Here is a 20,000-nt window from a genome sequence, read left to right on the forward strand (position 1 = left end):
TAGGGCAGTGCAGAACATATTTGTTGGCAACTGTGAGGGCTCTGGAGAGGAACCAGTGGTAAAAGCGGAGATTTCCAGAGCCCCCTATGTGTTAGGGCGATGCTCTTTAATTATGGAATCGGATTTTTGAGTCTAAATCAATCTTTTGTAGGCTTGATAATTTTCATGTGATTTCTTCCTTCCTAATCTTTTTTTTTAAAGATTTTATTTATTTATTTATTTATTTATTTATTTATTTATTTATTTATTTATTTAACAGAGATAGAGACAGCCAGCGAGAGAGGGAACACAAGCAGGGGGAGTGGGAGAGGAAGAAGCAGGCTCATAGAGGAAGAGCCTGATGTGGGGCTCGATCCCAGAACGCCGGGATCATGCCCTGAGCCAAAGGCAGACGCTTAACGACTGCACCACCCAGGCGCCCCTCTTCCTTCCTAATCTTGATGATAACCCTGACATGGGCTATGTCTCCCTTGGAATGCCAAGCAAAGATCATTTAATGCTTTTGAGCCATGGTTATAAATGATGTTGCTTATTATATACTCCCAATTCATTCAACAAACTTTTTGAGCACCTACTCTGGGCCAGCATTGTTACAGCCACTAGGGATATAGCAAGGCACTAAACTAAGTCCCTGTCCTCGTGGAACTTATATTTCAGCATAGGAAGACAGATAATTAACAGTAGTTATATGACATGGCAGGCAGTAAGCAGTACCACGGAGAAGAATTCAGCTGTGGAAGGAGGAAAGAGACTGATGTGAGTGGGACTTGGTCATTGTACAGGGCGGTTGAGGAAGTTCTTGATATGACCCAAGGCCAGAAGGATGCGAAGCAGTATGCCAGACACGAGGAAAGACAAGTAGGAGGGTACTTGGCGTTTTTAAGGAATAGCAAGGAGGCCAGTATGGCAAGAGGCACGTGAACAGTGCAGAGAGTAGAAAGACATTGGGTGAGAGAGATGGAGGTGGGGCAGGGGTGGGGGAGGGTTGCGCAGAACATTGTGAAGATTTTGACTTTTATTATAGGACAGATGGGGAGCTGCTAGAGAGTTCTGAGCAGAGGAGTGCCATGGTCTGACTGTAAGTGGATTGCTTTGACTGCTGTAATCCAGGCAAAAGATGATGGCAGCTTGACCAAAAGGATAGCAGGGGAATTTGTGAGAAGTGGTTGAATTCTGCAAGCATTTTAAAGTCAAAACTGATAGGATTTGTTACTCCGATCTTTTTTTCTCCATGTTATTATATAGAATGAATGTCAGAGACATTCCTTCCTACAGTGTACTGATTCTAAATTGAATCTAACACATTTAATTACTCACCTAAAAATAAGTAATTTTCAAAGTAAAAAAAATTGTGTAGACTCCTTACCGAAATAACTGCTTCTTCCTAAATGCAGGCTTAATGGTTGACTGTTTGACATACAAAAGATAAAAGATTTTATGGATCCCTCCTGGCATAACACTGTCCTGGGTCTTAATATGCTTTTTAGGGGGGGAATGACTTGTGCTCCACTTTAAGCCCACATTCTGGCTGATGAGGCATAATTTCTCGGACTACAGACACCACACACACACACACACACACACACACACACTTCTACACACATGCAGAGATCCCTGAAAGTCATGAGAATCACACAGCTGGAATGAGCCATTGTCTCGGATGGGTGTGTGTTCATCCGTATGCAGGTGTGTTGAAGGGGTGGCAGGAAGTAATTAACAACTACTATACTAATTTTTAGTATAAACATGTACATAAGTGGTTAGAGAAGGAAAAGATGAGAGATGATTACATAGCAAAGGTGAGATGTAAGCTAGGACTAGAAAGATGAATAGGAAATAAATAAGTAGAGATGATGCGTAACACATTCTTTTGGGTCTCTTCTCTCTGTCTCTCCTTAGAAGCTGGAGAATTTAGTGCCTTCTCCTACTCTTTCCCTATACAGTCTATTTAGGTGATGCTCTGACATTAGGAAGACCAGTCTTAGGAAGCTCTGTCGCTTCTACTTTGAGCCAGTAAGTTGAAGTTGAACTTTAGAGCAAACTAATCCACGGTTTGATTAGCTGCCAGACCCCACTTTAGTGGAGTCAGGCTGTGCTCTTCTTTTTGAATGGTTATAGATCACAGAAAATCTTCTTGGGCGAATCTTGAGATTAAGAAGGTATTGGGACTATGTTCTATATCCTGTTCCTTGTTTTTATCCATATTACTTTGTCCTTCCACCAGTCTTCCCTCTCCTTTTCTCCATTTTACATTCAATTCTCCTGTAACATGGTACATGTGTTTCTAAAAATCACCGAGTTATGTACAATGACACAATAACAACTAAATGGTTTATGGGAGAAACACAGAGTTTGGGGCACAGCACACAAAAGCTTCATCGGTGACATGAACAGGAATATAGGAACCTAAAAACAGTGGCATAATTTAACACATCTTAAATAACTAAAAAAAAAAGGAAAGAAAGAAAATAGCTATGAAATATGCAAGTACTACAATAAATATGGCATTTTAGTTTGAAAAAGGCCTGAAGCTTCCTGGCAGAAGTGAACCTCAGAAGGATCGCTGCTTGGGAATCATGGTGAAGTGGTGGAAGGAAGGTTATCTGAAATTGGAAGGGAAGTTGAAACAAACACCATGTGGGGGTTAGTGTAGCTCATAACACAGTGAACTGAAGTAGCTGGTCAGTGAGAGTGAGTGTATGCGTGTGCCTGTGTGTCTGTGTTTTACATATTTCTACATGGCTTGGTTCAACTGAGTGCAGTTTTCTGCATTGATGTAGTGTTTTTTGTAGACAAAATCCACAGAAGCAAACATAAAATTCACCATATGTTCAAATTATTCTGTTATATCAGTGGCAATGAAATAAATTTTAATTTGCAAAATAAGCGTTGAAGGGAGCCAATTGTACCTTATTTTATCTTAGTGATTAACTGGCACCTTACTTTCCCCCTACTTTATTGTTCTCTCCTCATCCTCACAATGTCCAAAAATATTCTTATTTTTTACAAAAACTGATGAGAACATTATCAACCAGGTAATTAAACTTACTGAATATTGAATATCCTGTCTATCTCCAGGATGCTTGTCTGGGATATGGGAGTAAAAAGGGTTTTGAGGCCAAGGGTTCTGTCCTTTTAGAGCTTCAATATGAGGAACTGAGCACAGACATTTGAGGCAAAACAAAAGTTCTTAAAAATTAACAATATATTATAGAACTGGTACAATATATTATTTATAGAACTGGTACCCTAAAGAGATAGGGTAAAATAGAGTTAGTGAGGTAAGATTTCTTAGATTTAAATTTTGATCTAAATCTTGAAGTTGTGAACATGGTTTGGGAAAAAAAAGGAACTCCTAACACCTGGAAAGAATGGAAATCCCCCATGTTTTTTCTGTTTCTTTTTCTTCATTTTCTCATGCCCCAGTCCGCAGGTGATCTTATGGTAGCAACAAGCTTCAGTGGCAGTCACCAGGAACCAAAACTTCAAGGAAGCTAAAAGCTGTTTCTCTCTCTCTCTCTTCCTTCTCTTCTCCTTCTCGTCCTCCTCCTTCTCTCCTCCTCCCATTCTCTGTCTCATAAGTGAGTAAAGACCCAGCTTTCTGCCTGGAAGACTGAAAACAAGAGATAGCTGCAGGGGCCTGGAAGGTACCAGGGAGATCACAGGCACAAACAATCTCAAGGAAACTAACCCCATAAAGTTTTTCATGAGTACCTGTGCTCATCCCCCAACCTGGGAGGAAAGAATCTGAACCTAGTGAGCATACCAGAGACTTTGAGAACTGAAGTAAAAGACCACCATCTAGGACCCAGATTGACTACTGGGTGATGCACACATTGGACAGATCCAAAAAACACTGCAGCAGTTTTGAAAACTAAACTGGCATCAGAGCCTCAGCCCACAGAAAGTGGGTTAATACTCGTAGTCTAAACCTAATGACTTCAGTTGCCTGCTAAAACAAAAGCATCAACATTCTCCATAGGATTTAAACAAGACCCGTAGATTCATAACATACTATTCAAAACGTCCAGGATACAGTCCAGAATTACTTAGTATAAAAAGAACCAGGAAAATCTAAGCTTGCATTGGGGGAAAAAAAACATTAAGAAGATGATAACAATTGTTGGAGAGGATGTGGAGAAAGGGGGTCCCTCCTACATTGTTGGTGGGAATGCAAGTTGGTACAGCCACTCTGGAAAACAGTGTGGAGGCCCCTTAAAAAGTTAAAAATTGAGCTACCCTATGATCCAGCCATTGCACTACTGGGTATTTACCCCAGAGATACAGACGTAGTGAATAGAAGGGCCAGATGCACCCCAATGTTCATAGCAGCTCTGTTCACAATAGCTAAATCACGGAAGGAGCCGAGATGCCCTTCAATAGATGACTGGATTAAGAAGTTGTGGTCCATATATACAATGGAATATTATTCAGCTATGAAAAAGAATGATTTCTCAACATTTGCTGCAACATGGACAGCACTGGAGGAGATAATGCTAAGTGAAATAAGTCAAACAGAGAAAGACAATTATATGGTTTCTCTCATCTATGGAACACAAGAACTAGGAAGATCGGTAGGAGAAGAAAGGGATAAAGAAAGGGGGGTAATCAGAGGGAGGAGTGAAGCATGAGAGACTATGGACTCTGAGAAACAAACTGAGGGCTTTGGAGGGGAGGGGGTGGGGGGAATGGGATAGGCTGGTGATGGGTAGTAAGGAGGGCACGTATTGCATGGTGCACTGGGTGTTATACGCAACTATTGAATCATCGAACTTTACATAAAAAAACAGGGATGTACTGTGTGGTGACTAACATAATATAATAAAAAATATTTTAAAAAAATAAAAGAAGATGATAACACTGAAATAACACTTAGGGTAGAATCATATGGCAAAGACATCAAGCAGCTATTGTACCGGTGTTCTTTTTTTTTTTTTTTTGTAAGATTTTATTTATTTGACAGAGAAACAGCCAGCGAGAGGAAACACAAGCAGGAGGAGTGGGAGAGGAAGAAGCAGGCTCCCAGCGGAGGAGCCTGATGTGGGGCTCGATCCCAGGCCGCCGGGATCACGCCCTGAGCTGAAGGCAGACGCTTAATGACTGAGCCACCCAGGCGTCCCTGTACCAGTGTTCTAACAAGCAATGGTGAACACTTTAGAAATGAATGGAAAAATATAATGCAAAAAATGCAAATGCAAAAAAAATAGGAGATATAAAGAAGAGCCAAATAAATATATTAGAACTGAAAAATATAGTGACCAAGATAGCAGGGTTGGCTCAGTAGCATCATGAAGATGACAGTGGAGTTAGTGAACTTAAAGATAGATCAATAGAAATTACCCAGTCTGAAGAAGAGAGAGAAAAAGACTCTGGGAGGTTGGAGAGAACAGCACCTCAGGGACCTATGAAACAATAACAAAAAGTCTAGAGTCGCTAGACTGTCGCTAGAGTCCAGAGAAGAGGGGGAGAACTAGACTGAAAAAAATAATTGAAGAAATAATGTGATTGTTGGGATGAGTACAGGGTGTTATATGTAAGTGATGAATCACTAAATTCTACTTCTGAAACTAGTATTACACTATATGTTAACTAACTGGAGTTTAAATAAAAAAGGAAAGAAGAATGGGAAAACTTTCCATGTTTGGCAAAAGACATAAGTTTACCAATTAAAAAAGCTAAGTGAACCCCAAACAGAATAAACCCAAAGAAATCCATTCCCAGACACATCATAATCAAACTTTTGGAAACAAAAAACGAGCAAAAAAAATCTTAAAAGTAGCCAGAGAATAATGATTTATTCTAAGGGAAAAATGGTTCAAATGATCATGCAGTTCTCATCAGAAACCATGGAGACCAGAAGAAGTGCAACAATGTTTTTATAGTACTCAGAAGATTTAACTCAAGTTTTTATATCTAGCCAAAAAAAAATCTTTAGTAGTAAGATAAAAGAAAGACATTTTCAGATGAATGAAAACTAAGAGAATTCATTGCCAGCAGACCTTCACTGAAACAACTGGTAAAGGAACTTATTCAGACAGAAGGGAAATGATACTAGAAAGAAACTTGGAATATCAAGAGTAAAGGAAGAGCAAAAGAAATGGTAAGTATAATAGACTATTTTTCTGCTCTTGAGTTTTTGCAATATATTTGATAGGTGAAAGCAAAAAATTATATCATTGTCTGGTAAAGTTTTTGTTGTATGGAGGTATAATATGTAAGACAACTGCAACCTAGAAGTGAGAGGGAGAAGTCACTTCGATGGGTTTGTATGCTTCACTGAATGTGGAGAAATGTTGATTCTAAGTACATTGTCATCCTTAACTATAAACTCTCCAAAGAGATGTCAAAACACAATTAATTGATTTAATATAATACAAAATGTTAAAGTACCCCAAAAGAGAGCAGGAAATGGGAAAGAAGAAGGAAAAACAGAGGGAACAGACAGAAAACAATGTAAACCCGAGTCTAAACATATCAGTAACTACATTAAGTGCAAATGATCCAAATGTGTATACACCAATTAAGAGACAAATTATCAGAATGGATTTTGTAAATGATGCAACTATAAAGTGTCTTCAAGAAAGTCAATTCAGAGGCACCTGGGTGGCTCAGTCGATTAAGCATACACCTCTTGATTTTGGCTCAGATCATGATCTCAGTGTTATGAGATCAAGCCCCATGTCAGGCTGCACACTGAGTGTGGAGCCTGCTTATGATTCTCTCTCCCCATCTTCCTCTGTTGCCCCTCCCCCCAGTAAATAAATAAAATTTTAAAAATTTTAAAGGAAACTTCAAATATAGGTAGATTAAAAGTAGAAAATGGCAAAAGATATACCACACAAATGCTAATCAAAAGAAATTTAGAGTGGCTATATTAATAGCAGAAAATTAGACTTCAGACCAAAGAAAATTACTAGGGGTAAAGAAGAACTTTACATAATGATAAAAGAGTTAATTCACTAGGAAGGGATAATCCAAAATGTGTATGCATCTAACAACAGTGCTTCAAAATACCTGAAGCAAAACCTGGCAGAACTGAAAGGAGACATAGACAATCCATAATTATACTTGGCAACTTTAACACTCCTCTCTCAGTAATTGATAGAAATATTGGACAGAAAATCAGCAAGGATATAGAGGAACTGACAACCAACTGGATCTAATTGATATTTTATAGAACACTCCACCTAACAGCTCAGTCCACATTCTTTTCAAGTGCATGGGGAACATTCAGCAAGATAGACTATATTCTGGATCATAAAAGGGCCTTAATGAGTTTAAAAGAACTGAAATCATGCAAAGTATATTCTCTAACTGTAATGGATTTAAACTGGAAGTCCATAAGAAAAAGATAACAGGAAAATCTTCAAGTACTTGGAAATTAAGCCACAAATTTCTAAATAATCTGTAGGTCAGAGAGGGTCTTAAGTGAAATTAGAAAATATTTTGAACTGGGTGAAAATGAAAATAAAACAAACAGTTGTTGAAATATATATACTGTAATGTATAGTGTCAGACAAAATAAGCCAATTACTGATTATTGAATGCTGACACCATTATTTATTCATCAGAGACACACAAAATTCATAAAATACTCAAATAGCAAGTGTCAAGGGATTGTATATTCACCTAGTTGGTTAAATAAGCTAGTTAATTTGGCAGGTAAGTATTAAATAATGATAATTAGAATTAGGTGACTTTTTAAGGGATCAAGTAGAAAACTGAACAAAGTAAGATGATGCAGCTAAAGCAGTGCTTCGAGGGAAATTGATAGCATTAGATGTTTCTATTAGGGAAAAAGAAAGGTCTCAAAACAATCTGCTTTCTGCCTAAAGAAAATTTAAAAAGAAGACAAAATAAACCCAAAGCAAGCAGAAGAAAGGAAATAGTGAATATCAGACCAGAAATCAGTGAAATTGAAAACAGAAGAGTAAGGAAAAGCAATGAAACCAAAATATGGCTATTTGAAAAGATCAGTAAAATGGTAAACCTCTAGTAAGGCTGACAAAGGTGAAAGAGAAAAGAAGCAAATTAGCAGTATCCAGAATGCCAGACTGCCACAGATTCTAAAAGGATAACCAGGGCATACTCGCCATATTTGACAACTTAAAGAGGTAGTGAGCTAATTCCTCAAAAATCATAAACTGTACAAATCTATCCAAGATGAAATGGGTGACCTCAACAGCCCTGTCAGTCTGCTCATTGAACTCATAATTAAAAAGAAGAATAAAATTGGAGGAATCGGTAACTCATTTTAAGGCTTAGAATAGTATGGCTATAGTGATCAAGGCAATGTGGAATTGGCAAAAGGATAGACACCTCAACCAATGGAAGAGAATAGAATAGATTCGCCTAAGTGTTACTGTTTGATTTTTGACAAAGGTACAAAGGCAATTTAATAGACTATATAGTTCTTTAAACAAGTGAAATTGAAAAAATTAACTTTGACCATATGCAAAAGAAATTAACTCTGACCTAAATCTGTTATCTTATGCAAAAATTAACTCAAAATGTATCACAGATCTAAATGTAAAAATATAAAATTTTAAGAGAAAATATTTATGACTTAGGATTATGCAAAGAGTTCTTAGACACGGGACCAAAACCATGATCCACAAAATTTTAAAAATTCATCTGGACTTGATCAAAATAAAAACCATTGCTTTACAAAAGATAGTCTTGGGGAAAACTAGATAAGCCATTAATTGGAGAAAGTATTTACAAATCACATATCCAACAAAAAACCTGTACCCAGTATATATAAAGAACTCTCCCAATTCAACAGTTAAAAAAAAAGCACACAGTCCAATTTAAAAAAAAAGTTGCTTGAACAGATTCTTCACCAAAGAGGCTATAAGGATGACATATACACATGGGAAAAGTTGTTCACCATTACTAGCATCAGGGAAATGCAAACTGAAACCATGACAAGATTCTACTCCACGCCTGTTGGAGTGGCTAAAATATAAAATACAGTACCAAATGCTGGTGAGGATGTGGAGCAACAGGAACCTTCATCTGTTGCTGGTGAGAATGTTAAATGGTGTCACCTATCTGGAAAACACCGCGGCTCTTTCCTATAAGATAAATACACATGTAAACCATATGACCTAGCAGTCCTCCTGGGTATTAACCCCAGAGAAATGAAAACACATGCTCATAAAAAAACAAAAAACCCTGTACACAAATGTTTCTAAGTAGCAGAATTCATAATAGCCGAAAACTGGAAAAAACCCAAATACACTTCAGTGGATAAATGAATAAACTGTGGTACTTTCATACTGTGAAGTATTACTCAGCAGTAAAAAAGGAACGGACTACTGATAGACCCAAAAATTTGGATGGTTATCAAAGGCATTGTGCTGAGTGAAAGAAACCCAATTCACAAGACTACAAACTGTATGAGCCCATTTATAGGACATTTGTGAAATTACAGAACTGTAATGATTGAGAATCGATCAGTGGTTGTCATGGATTAGAGAATGGTGTGAGACAAAGGGGCAGCACAAGAAAGCTTGAGGGGGTGATGGAAGTGTTCTATATCCTGATTGTGATGAGTGTTAACGTGTTAAAAGTCATAGAACTGCACCCCCTCCCAAATCAATTTTACTGTGATAGTTTTAAAAGTTTAAAAGTAAAAATTGAAGAAAATCAGAGTTCACAGATTTCTGTGGCCTGTGATAAGAAGGTAGAACTCTGCCTGTAGGACCTTTTCAAGTAAAAGGATTCCTTTTCCACCAAAAAAGTTACATGAATTAGGGGCGCCTGGGTGATTCAGTCAGTTAAGTGTCTGCCTTTGGCTCAGGTCATGATCCCAGAGTCCTGGGATTGAGCCCCTTGTCGGGCTTCCTGCTCCTCGGGGAGCCTGCTTCTCCCTCTCCCCTCTGCCTGTCACTCCCCCTGCTTGTGCTCTCTCACTATCTCTCTCTCTGTCAAATAAATAAATAAAATCTTTTTTTTTTAAAGTTATGTGAATTAAATACCTAGCTTTGAGGTCACCGTAAGGTAAATCCCAAAGCTGTCAAGCTGAAAACCAGATACACCTAAACAGAAATGTCATTGGGAGCCCCTGCTAAACTGTTAGTCCAGGAATCTACACCATGGTGGAAGTATACAACTATGACGAAAGAAATCTCTTTGGAGGAACAAAACATTAATATTCTCATTGCTAAAGTAAAAACAAAGAAAGGTCTTTCCTAACCTTAGCTTAAGAAGTGGGTGGAATAGATTTGGGCACCAGAGTGTCAGACCACTCGTGCAAGCTCTAACCTTTTAATTAAGAATGTAAAGCCTTAAAAACATGACAGTGTTTTGAATGGGAGAATCTGGATATTGGAGCAATGTGTTTTTTTGACAAGGGTAGGTAGAGTTCAGGAAGCTCTGTGTTCTTTTATGCAATATAAACATGTGTTTGCTTATAGTTCCCATTCTTTTATCTTATTTATTGAAAGGGGGCGGGCATAGCATCATAGAGAACAAGAAAATTTCAATCCTGATTTGTTTCCTCTTTATCTCACCATAGCCAGCATTCTGGAATCTCTTTCAAACATATCCCTTCCTCTTGGTTAAAGGTGATTATTTAAAAACAAACAGACCGTACAAAAAAAGAGCACAGTTTCTAAATTTTTGTAATAATAACTGGAAATGTAAATTAGTTTCAATCATGTTCCTTTTGTTCTTCTGGTTTAAAATTACTGGTTAAGGTTATTTTACATTCACAACTGTTCAACAGTGTGTCTGAGCAAGGTGAAATGAATTAAGGTGGAGCCGTATTGGCGGGTGAGACCTCCCACAGGCCTGTAGGAGACTGCAGGTTCAAGTTGCCTCCAACAGCTTCTGCCCACTTGTGCTAGCTGTACAGGGAAACAGTATTCCAATAAAAATGTTTTCTTTTCTTTCCTTTTATTTTGTGTTATAATGGTTGTGATTGCATGCTATTTAATATTAGGCTTAGCAAATTCACATCCTCATCTTCAGCTGGTAGTATACCAGTTTGCTCTTTTTGTTTCTATTTGGAGAGCCTAGGGTTCTAGCTCCTACACTGTGGATATACCTTAGGGGATGTTACTAGCATTAAAAAGTGTTTGAAGCTGCATTCTGTGGGTAGAACCACAGACCTTATCCAAAGGTAACCCTGGAGTATATCCACGTTTGCATACTTTATTTATGAGGTTCCTCTATTAAAGTTTACCTATAAAAATATGTTCCATTATTAAGAAACTGTTTGAAAACTACTCACCTGGACAGATAAAATTCACAGATAATGAGAACTTGAATTTGTCACCAATCGTCTCCACTTCCCATCCCTCTAAACTTTTAGGATGTTGCTAACAGAAACATTTGACTGATTTCATGCCTTATTTACTCAATATCGGCACAGTGTTTTTTAAATATCTACTACATTCCAGTACCATATTACAGGAAGGTGTATTCCTTTTTCTCACTTTGCTGGTTGAAAAACTGCTGAGAAGTGAAGTGGTCTAAGGCAGGAAAGGGGAAGAACAAGGATGTGGATTATCTGCATCCGAATAATTGAGCACCACAGTGTGTATATTCAGGGTGGTGGTGAACTCAAGTGAGATGGGTGGGTGGTAACAAATGATTTGAGAGAAACAGACCTGCTGGAGCTCAAATAGAGGCACTTCCGTTATAGTCATTGAGAATTACAGAACAATTAGAGCCGAAAGGAATGCAGAAAAGAACAATACACTTTCTCATGTCACTGCAACCTGCCAAAGACTCAAATAAGATGCAGGCATGATGTAGTCTTAGGAACTAAGGGAACGGCTCATTGTTGATCCTTGAACTTCTGTTCGAATCCCAGAGAGAGTATGATAGAGCATGAAAGGTGAGACAGAAAAACAAACTGTAGAATAGGATCTAACTCTGTTGGAGCTGGAACAAAGCCTATCTCAGGAGCCTGAGGATATTTTTTAAGTGGAGGGAAAGCGTTAGTAGGTTATATTATGAAAGGGCTCCCCATGCTTTGTGACCTAGATGTATAAAACCTGGGCAGGGTTTCTGTTTCTGTTTTTCTGATTTTTTCAAATATAATTTCTTAAGTCTCGAAGCTTTTTAAAAATAAGGAAATTGCTGTTTCCTTTCTTTTAGGTGAAAGCAGTTGAGAGAAGACACATTCATAGCTCTGCGTTTTATTCCAGGCAAAGTCCATTAGCCAGTTTGTGTTTTGTTTAACACTTCTCTGTAGAATGGTGTGGTTTCCCCCTGAACGTGGAAGGCAGCCTAGGTAAGCTTTCGATAAGGTCTTCAATACAGGCAAGCTTCGCTTCTAATTAAACAAGTGTCTAATACTGTAATTTATAATGCACTTTAAAAAGAAAGGACAAAAAGCAGCCAGATCAATTTTTGTTGGCTTTGTTTTTGCAGTGCTAGTATAATTCTGGCAAATTGAAATAATGTAGACAAGGAATTAGTGAATTACACACATATATGTTAATACCCTCCCTTTTGCTGTTTTTTTCTTTGCTTATCACAATTAATTGGCTGACATTTGAAAAGTAATGTACAGTGAGTTATCACTGAATGCTTTCTTATACTAAAAGCATCATGTGGGAAAATCACGAGACATCTACCATGAGTCTTTGTGTAATGGGTTTCAGTAACTAAATTATGTTAATAGCTACCTGAAATTTCCTGTAAAAAGTCAAAACCATTGGGTCCACCAAATGATCTCTCAATAAGTAAATTACTTACCATGTGTCATGATGGTGACTGGTTAGGAAAGGGAGACTGGCCTTTCCTAGTGGCCATGTTGGGGTAAGATACATGGATCTTTTTCTTTGAGCTGGCTAGAGCAAGATAATGGCCAAAGGTAGTCTGACCAGTAAAACTGAAGACTAACAAAAACTCACTCTTAATTAATGAAATAGGACATGGAAGGCATAAATGGTAAATCTGCTTATCCCTCTGTATTTCTCCTCTGTCATGCCATCAATTAAAGGACACATGCTGATTTAGTAGTAGCATTTTAGGGGAAAAGAAACTTGTTAGCAAGGATAGCAGCTGTAAGATAAATCTTTGTTTCAGAAACATTAAGATGTGATGATAGATGTCTTAGAATTAAGGCAAGGATATTACAGAGTATTACACTTCAGTAATAGCTAAGGCCAACTGAATGCTTATCACCTGCAAACAGTATACTTTTGGCAAACACTTTATATGTGTTACCTGTTTAGTCCTCACAGCACTCTCATGGGTGTTTTATACATGGGGAGACCGAGGCTTGGGAAGGTTAGGTGACTCATCCAGGGACTCCAGCTACTATAAATGTCAGAGCCGGGATTTGAGGCAGAGTCTGTCCAATTCTAGAAGCCACACAGTTAACCACTATTTTGTACATCTACCCCTTGTCTTTAACATAAGATCTTATACCAAAAAGAAAGATTGAGAACCGTCAGCAAAGGCCTTCCCAAATCTACCTCTTCATTTTTTAAAGCAATAACTGACTTCCCCCAGCAAAAAACAAACAAAAAACACCACTTCTTGAATATTCCTCAGCATCAGTTTTTATGTTTATTGTTGTGCATGTGAGTCTACGATATTCTATAAAGCTATTAGTCACTTTAAGACAATTTTCGTAGCTACAGTTTCTGTCTTCTAATAGGTTATAAGGTATATAACCTCAGTACAGACTGACAGATAAAGACACTAGAACAAAACAGAGATTGTAGAGGTACATTAAGGATTTGTTGTAGCCAAATTTAACCAAAAAAAGATTGAAAGCAAACATATACTACATACGTTTTCAGGCACTGTTGTAATAAGCTTTTTCTCTATTTAAACTCTTAATCTGCATTATAATTCTGTGAGGCACTATTGTCATCCCTGTTTTACAGATGAGGAAACAGAGGGGTTAAATACCTCGCCCAAAATCACATGTCAGCTAAGGTGATAAAACGAGGATTTGAATTGGTCTGGTTCCAGAGTCTGTGGTCTTAACAACCACACTGTGCTTGCTTCATTTCATGTTTTTACATTTAGTAGTTTAAAATACTTTGGCTTTATTTTAGCACCCTTCTTCTATTTTTTTTTAAGATTTTATTTATTTATTTGACAGAGATAGAGACAGCCAGCGAGAGAGGGAACACAAGCAGGGGGAGTGGGAGAGGAAGAAGCAGGCTCACAGCAGAGGAGCCTGATGTGGGGCTCGATCCCATAACGCCGGGATCACGCCCTGAGCCGAAGGCAGACGCTTAACCGCTGTGCCACCCAGGCACCCCTAGCACCCTTCTTCTAAAAAATTTATGCTTCTGGCCTCCTCATCCTATGCCGGAACCTTGGGAGTCCTGAGGTATTGATCCTATCCTCAAGGGGATTACAATACTTTAAGCAGAACTGACATATTAGCTACAAAGAGATTAAAAATGAGGAAAATTTGGTTTTATTTCAACTTGTTACTTATTGGAGAGATAGTAATTAATTAAGTCAAGTCTTTATTTCTTTGTAATCATTGGTACTGAAGTCTTAACCGCCCCATCTTTTTTTTCTTAATCACTTGCTTACATCATCAGTGACTTTTATTTAGGACTATAGGAGTATATTGTTTAGACTTGGCTCTTGAATGAAGTATACCAAAATTTAAAAAGGAAAAAGAAAAAGTAAAATTTTTACAAGTGCCTATTTGGTTGATTTCAGGGAACCTCCCAAAGGCAAGTGTTTATAGCTACTAGTTACTTGGCTCACTACCAGTTACTTAGGACTCCTTGTATGCCAGGTACTATACTTTGTTTCACACATATCATCTCATTAAGGCCTCCTAATAGCACCTTGGGATGGTTTTTTCCTCACAGTTTACAAATGAGAGGTTACATGGCCTCTGTGCGCCTCAGTTTTTTCATTTCTAAAAGAGAGGAAAAAAGCCTTTTAATGTTCTAATGAGAATTTCTAAGTCAAGATGAAAATTATCTCAAGTGAACATACAGAGGTCTATGTAGAACATGAACTGTACTTATAAGAACTCACGTTTGAGGGGCGCCTGGGTGCCTCCGTCGTTTGAGCCACCAACTCTTGATTTCAGCTCAGGTCATGATCTCAGGGTCTTGGCATCGAGTGCCGCGTCAGGCTCCACTGGGAGCTGAGGTTCTCTCCCTCTGCCTCTGTCCTTCCTCCGCTCAAGCGCGCGCTCTCTGTCTCTCACTCGCTCGCTCTCTCAATCAATCTTTTTAAAAAAGAACTCATTTTTGATACCTTTCCAATCAAAGGCATAGTTTCTAAAAGGTGCAACTCAGAATGAAGGTGAACAAAAATTATAAAATCGACACGTTTAAACATTGGGTCTCCAGTGCAACAGTGATACACATTGGAAAACATTTTATTTGGCTTGGTCACTTTATCCTTGCAGTCTTTACCTCCAGCCCCCAGGCCAGTGCCCTTTGCGTTGGCCCTGTGCTTCAGTCACTCTGACTAATGGTGAGCTGTGTCTGAAACGTGGCATTGTGATAGCCTAACTGCATGAGTGAGGTATCAGGTGACTGCTGCTCTGGTACACTACGCAAGTATTTCGTGTTGAAAACTAGCCACAAAGGAACTGATTAACACAGAGAATGATATAGTTGCAAGTGTATGAATGAAAAGTGGCATATTAAAAAGATCAAGGGGCTTGGACACTGAAAACCTGGAATCAAGTCCTGGCTCTGCCACTTACTAGCTGCATGACCTAGGGCAAGTCCGTAACCTCTTTGAGTCTCAGCCTTCTTATCTGTAAAATGAAGATAATCAGAATAGCTGGTTCATTTATTGAAGATAAAATGGGAGAAAGCATAATGCAAAGGAGAGTGATCTGAAAACTAGAAAGTGTCAAATGGATATTAATATGTTATGCTAAACTTCATTAAGCCTCTACTTCAGTATAGTGTGATATAACACAGTCATAGCATTCAAGAAATCTCTGTTAATTTTAAATAGCATGTCTGTATGGACTTAACATTTTTATCTCAAGTAATCCTACACCAGCATTTCACGCCAAGATGTGAGATGTCAGGGCGCCTGGGTGGCTCAGTCAGTTAAGCGTCTGCCTTCTGCTCAGGTCGTGATCTCGAGATCCTGGGATTGAGCCCCGCATCAGGCTTCGTGCTCAGCATGGAGTCTGTTTCTCCCTCTGCCTTTCCCCACTGCTCATGTGTTCTCTCTCCCTCTCTCTTTCTCTCAAATACATAAAATATTAAAAAAGAAAAAAAAAGATGTGAGATGTCACTTGGCAATAAAAAGCTGTAGCCTTCTTGGTCCTGCCTGTGAACCATCATTCTACTTTGGACCCCACCCATTTTTCTAAGAGTTTATCAAACTGACCATAACTGCCACATTCACTGACTAGATCTGGGCTTGCTAACAGATGACTCCACCTTGATGAGCTCAGTAAAATAAGGCAAATAATTCTAGTTTCCTCCTACCTCACAGAGCTTGTTGTAAGCATCAAATACTTCTAAGAGCATAGCATATTATTACAAGTGCAAGAGACTGCATGATGAAATGAATATGATCATCCAAGACCTCTCAGTGTAGCATCAGAACTAAAACACAAATAATACTGTTAGAACATGGAAGGTAAAAATGCCACTAAAAAGTTAGAGAGTGGTTGTTGTGAGGAGGAGGTAGATGAATGGAAATGTCCATAGTTGACTGCAATACAGTGTTGGGGGAAGACACACCCATACCAGACTCTAAGCTCCTGCGGTCTTACACTGTTTCTGTCCTTCTCTGATGTAGCCTTAGCAGCTAGAACAGTGCCTGGCATGAGATAGATGCTCAGTTTGTTGGATGAATGAACACTAGTCTTTCTGATCAGTTCAGGTGACTGAACTACTAATGTGAAGGTAGGCTGACTGTCTAACATCCTGTGGCCTGGGTTGGTCCTGACTCTCTTGTCCTAGTTTTCCATCTGAGGCAGGACTTGTTCTAAGATGTTACCTAACCCAGAGTTCACCTTAACATCCATGTCAAATTACAAGGCCAAATTTTCATCCTTAATGTTAAGCCTATTTATTTATAGTAGCCATGTACATTTATTTTAATAACTGTTGCTATTGTTCATTATAGACCTTTAGGAACCAATTATTAAGATACTAGAAAGCTGGGGTGCCTGAGTGGCTCAGTCAGTGAAGCATCTGCCTTCGACTCAGGTCTTAATCCCAGGGTCCTGGGACAGAGCCCTGCGTTGGTCTCCCTGCTCAGTGGGGAGTTTGCTTTTCCCTCCCTCTGCCACTTTCTCGTGCACACACTCATTCTCTCTCTCTCTCTTAAATAAATAAATGAAATCTTAAAAAAAAAAAAGATACTAGAAAACTAACCAAGCATTATAGATGTCCGTTTTGCCTATTTTTTGTGGGTGGGGTGAGAAATGGTAGAGATTTTCATTTTAACAAGGTAGATATATTTGGGTGGATATGCCAGGGAAGAAGGACCAGTGGCTGCTTTTGTAAAAAAAGAAAACAAGTTGTAGCTTTCAGTCTAGTTTAAGTCTGGAAAGAAACACTAGAAATTACCTCATCCAAGAAGCCCTTTTTTCCACATGAGATTTCATGCAGAATGCCCATCTGTAAAACAGATAAATGTTTTTATCAATATAATACTGATGCTTGTTTTAACTTATAACATTTGTTTTGTTGTTGTTGTTGTTTCTCAGTGAGAGCACCAGTTAATTTGGTGGAGTCTTAAATGTCTTAAGATTTTTGTATGTAGTACGTGTGAATGTGCCTATTTTGAGTTTTTTACAATGAATATATATACTTTAATCAATGAAATCAAACATTTGGAGAAGCCTGGGAGGTGTACAAATGGAACGCATTTGAAAAACAATGATCTGGTCATATTATAGATAATCAGGTTAAAACTATGATCTAGAAGAATGTCATTTGGTCTCCACATTTTGCTTCTTGATAAGGATGATATTAATGACACTAATTAATCTGAACACAGTCGACTACCTCAGTACTTCCAGATTTCAAGGGTTTCTCCTACCTATACATAAATAAATGTTTGTAGGCCATCTTAAGGCTCCAGTGGAGTCCAGGGTACCTTACAAACCTTCATTTCTGTATTATTGTTTCTTCTGGTTTGAAATTTATATTTAAGTTTTCTGTCATGGTATTTATACATGATTATATGTAGGACAGGAGACAAATTCAAATCTTTTGAGTTTTGGGGGAGGCATGGGATTTACCAAGAAATATGACATTTAACAAAAGGGAAACTTCTTAAGGGCAGCAAATTCAAGGTAGAGTCCCAGAATCGTCCTCAGTCCCAGGGAAGACCTCATGGCCAGTATTTGGGTATTTCAACATCTGCAGTGTTAAAGCCAGCCCTGTCTCCTAAGATGGAAATTGCCATGTGCAGAATGACTTGATAGAAAATGGTGTACGTTCTATATAATCTTCTAACTGCAGAATGCGACCAGTGGCACTTACCCTAAAAAAAATAAATTACCCGAAATTTGCAGCACATTCATATTCAATTTCATCACAGCAGATGCTCATTAGTATGTTGTTATTAATTGGTATTCACTTTAGGTTTTGTTTAAAATGAAGATAATAATTAGGTTTTAATTACTGCATCGCTCGTGGGGGGGGTTGTCTGTGGGGAGAGGGATAGAGTGAAATGCTTCTTAAAGCACTGAGATATTTCCTGATGCTTATTCAGCAACGTGTGTTGCCAAAGACTTTGAAAAATAACTTCATCTTTACCAAAAAATGGGACTAGGATTCTGAAATGAAGAAACTGCTGTGTGTGTGTTTTTAAGCCCATCGTTATCAAGAACTCGCTGTAAATTGTCTGCTTGACGGACACACTGAATCAGATGATAATATGCACTACCATTCTTTCTAATCAAATTACCAAAAAGACTTCTTGGAAAAGTAACCCTCACAAGCGGCTGATTAATGAAGTGGTGGCAATGTTTTGTATTAGAACTAATTGAAGTAATCCAAATAAGTTATTTCTGTAGCCTATGGAAATAATTTCCTTTACAAAGAAGTACAGTGGAGTTGGCAAGCCAGTATTTTTTTTCACCCTCTGTTTTTCCATATTTGCAAAATAGCTAAGTTAATACAGATATTGCAAATAAAACGGGGAGAAAGCTAATTTAATTGAGTGGCAGGGAAAGCAAGAAAGCTTGGCTCAATTCTTTCATAATCAAGACTAATAATTTATATATGGCTTAAAGGTGTACGGAAATTGAGGGGTACTAGAATTCTAAAAGCATATCTCTACTAAAACACTAGAAATAGCAGTTTTTAATGCATTCGTAAAAAGGTGGCATTCATATTTTAGAGTTTAAACATACTCCTTAGTTGAAATTTTCTGGAGCACCTATCATGGGCCTGGCATTGTGTTTTCCAAATATGCACAAGTTCAGACCCTCTGGAAGCTTACAGACTAGTTGGGAAAAGTACTGGATCTGTCATGTATTGCCTATGTGCTGGGCGCTTTCCATATGGTATCTCATGACCTTTACAACCTTTCTGACAGGCTTATTAGCCTCATTTTACCAACGAAAAAAATTGAGTCTGACCCCCACAGCCAGTCTGCCATGGGGAGATACACACAGGCTACATAAGAAATCATTTCCAGGGACTCGTGTTGTATCATTACGCAATGTGTTGAGGCTCAGCGAGAGGTGGGAGACATGTTCTGTGAATCCCTTCCTTCCACATTAATTCACTGGGGGCCAACTACACTCCTGGCTCCGGCCTAGGGACCAGCAGTGCAGAGAGGAGTACATAGAGTCAGTCCCTGCCCTCCGGAGCTCACATCCTAGGAGATATAAGGATGATCAAAACAGTGAGGACTACCTAGAGTATGATCTCTGGGCCAGAGGGATGTGGTAAACCATTGGGACCTAGAGGAGAGGCAACTGGGTTTGTCAGGTAGAAAGTGAGCAAAGCAAATGCTGAAGGCTTGACAGGCTCCCCAGAAACTGTGATGACTATGAGGTCTGATGAGGTAGGTAGAAAGTGAGTGGCTCTTTGGGCAGGGCTGGAAGGATA

General features: G+C 38.5%; 1 protein-coding gene across 2 annotated transcripts in view; it reads left to right on the plus strand.

The window, feature by feature from the left end:
* POLA1 (DNA polymerase alpha 1, catalytic subunit) overlaps window positions 1–20,000 on the plus strand; it is a 293,771-nt gene that overhangs the window by 199,665 nt on the left and 74,106 nt on the right. The window lies entirely within an intron of this gene.

Source organism: Ailuropoda melanoleuca, chromosome X, assembly GCF_002007445.2.
Source record: "Ailuropoda melanoleuca isolate Jingjing chromosome X, ASM200744v2, whole genome shotgun sequence".
NCBI lineage: Eukaryota > Metazoa > Chordata > Mammalia > Carnivora > Ursidae > Ailuropoda > Ailuropoda melanoleuca.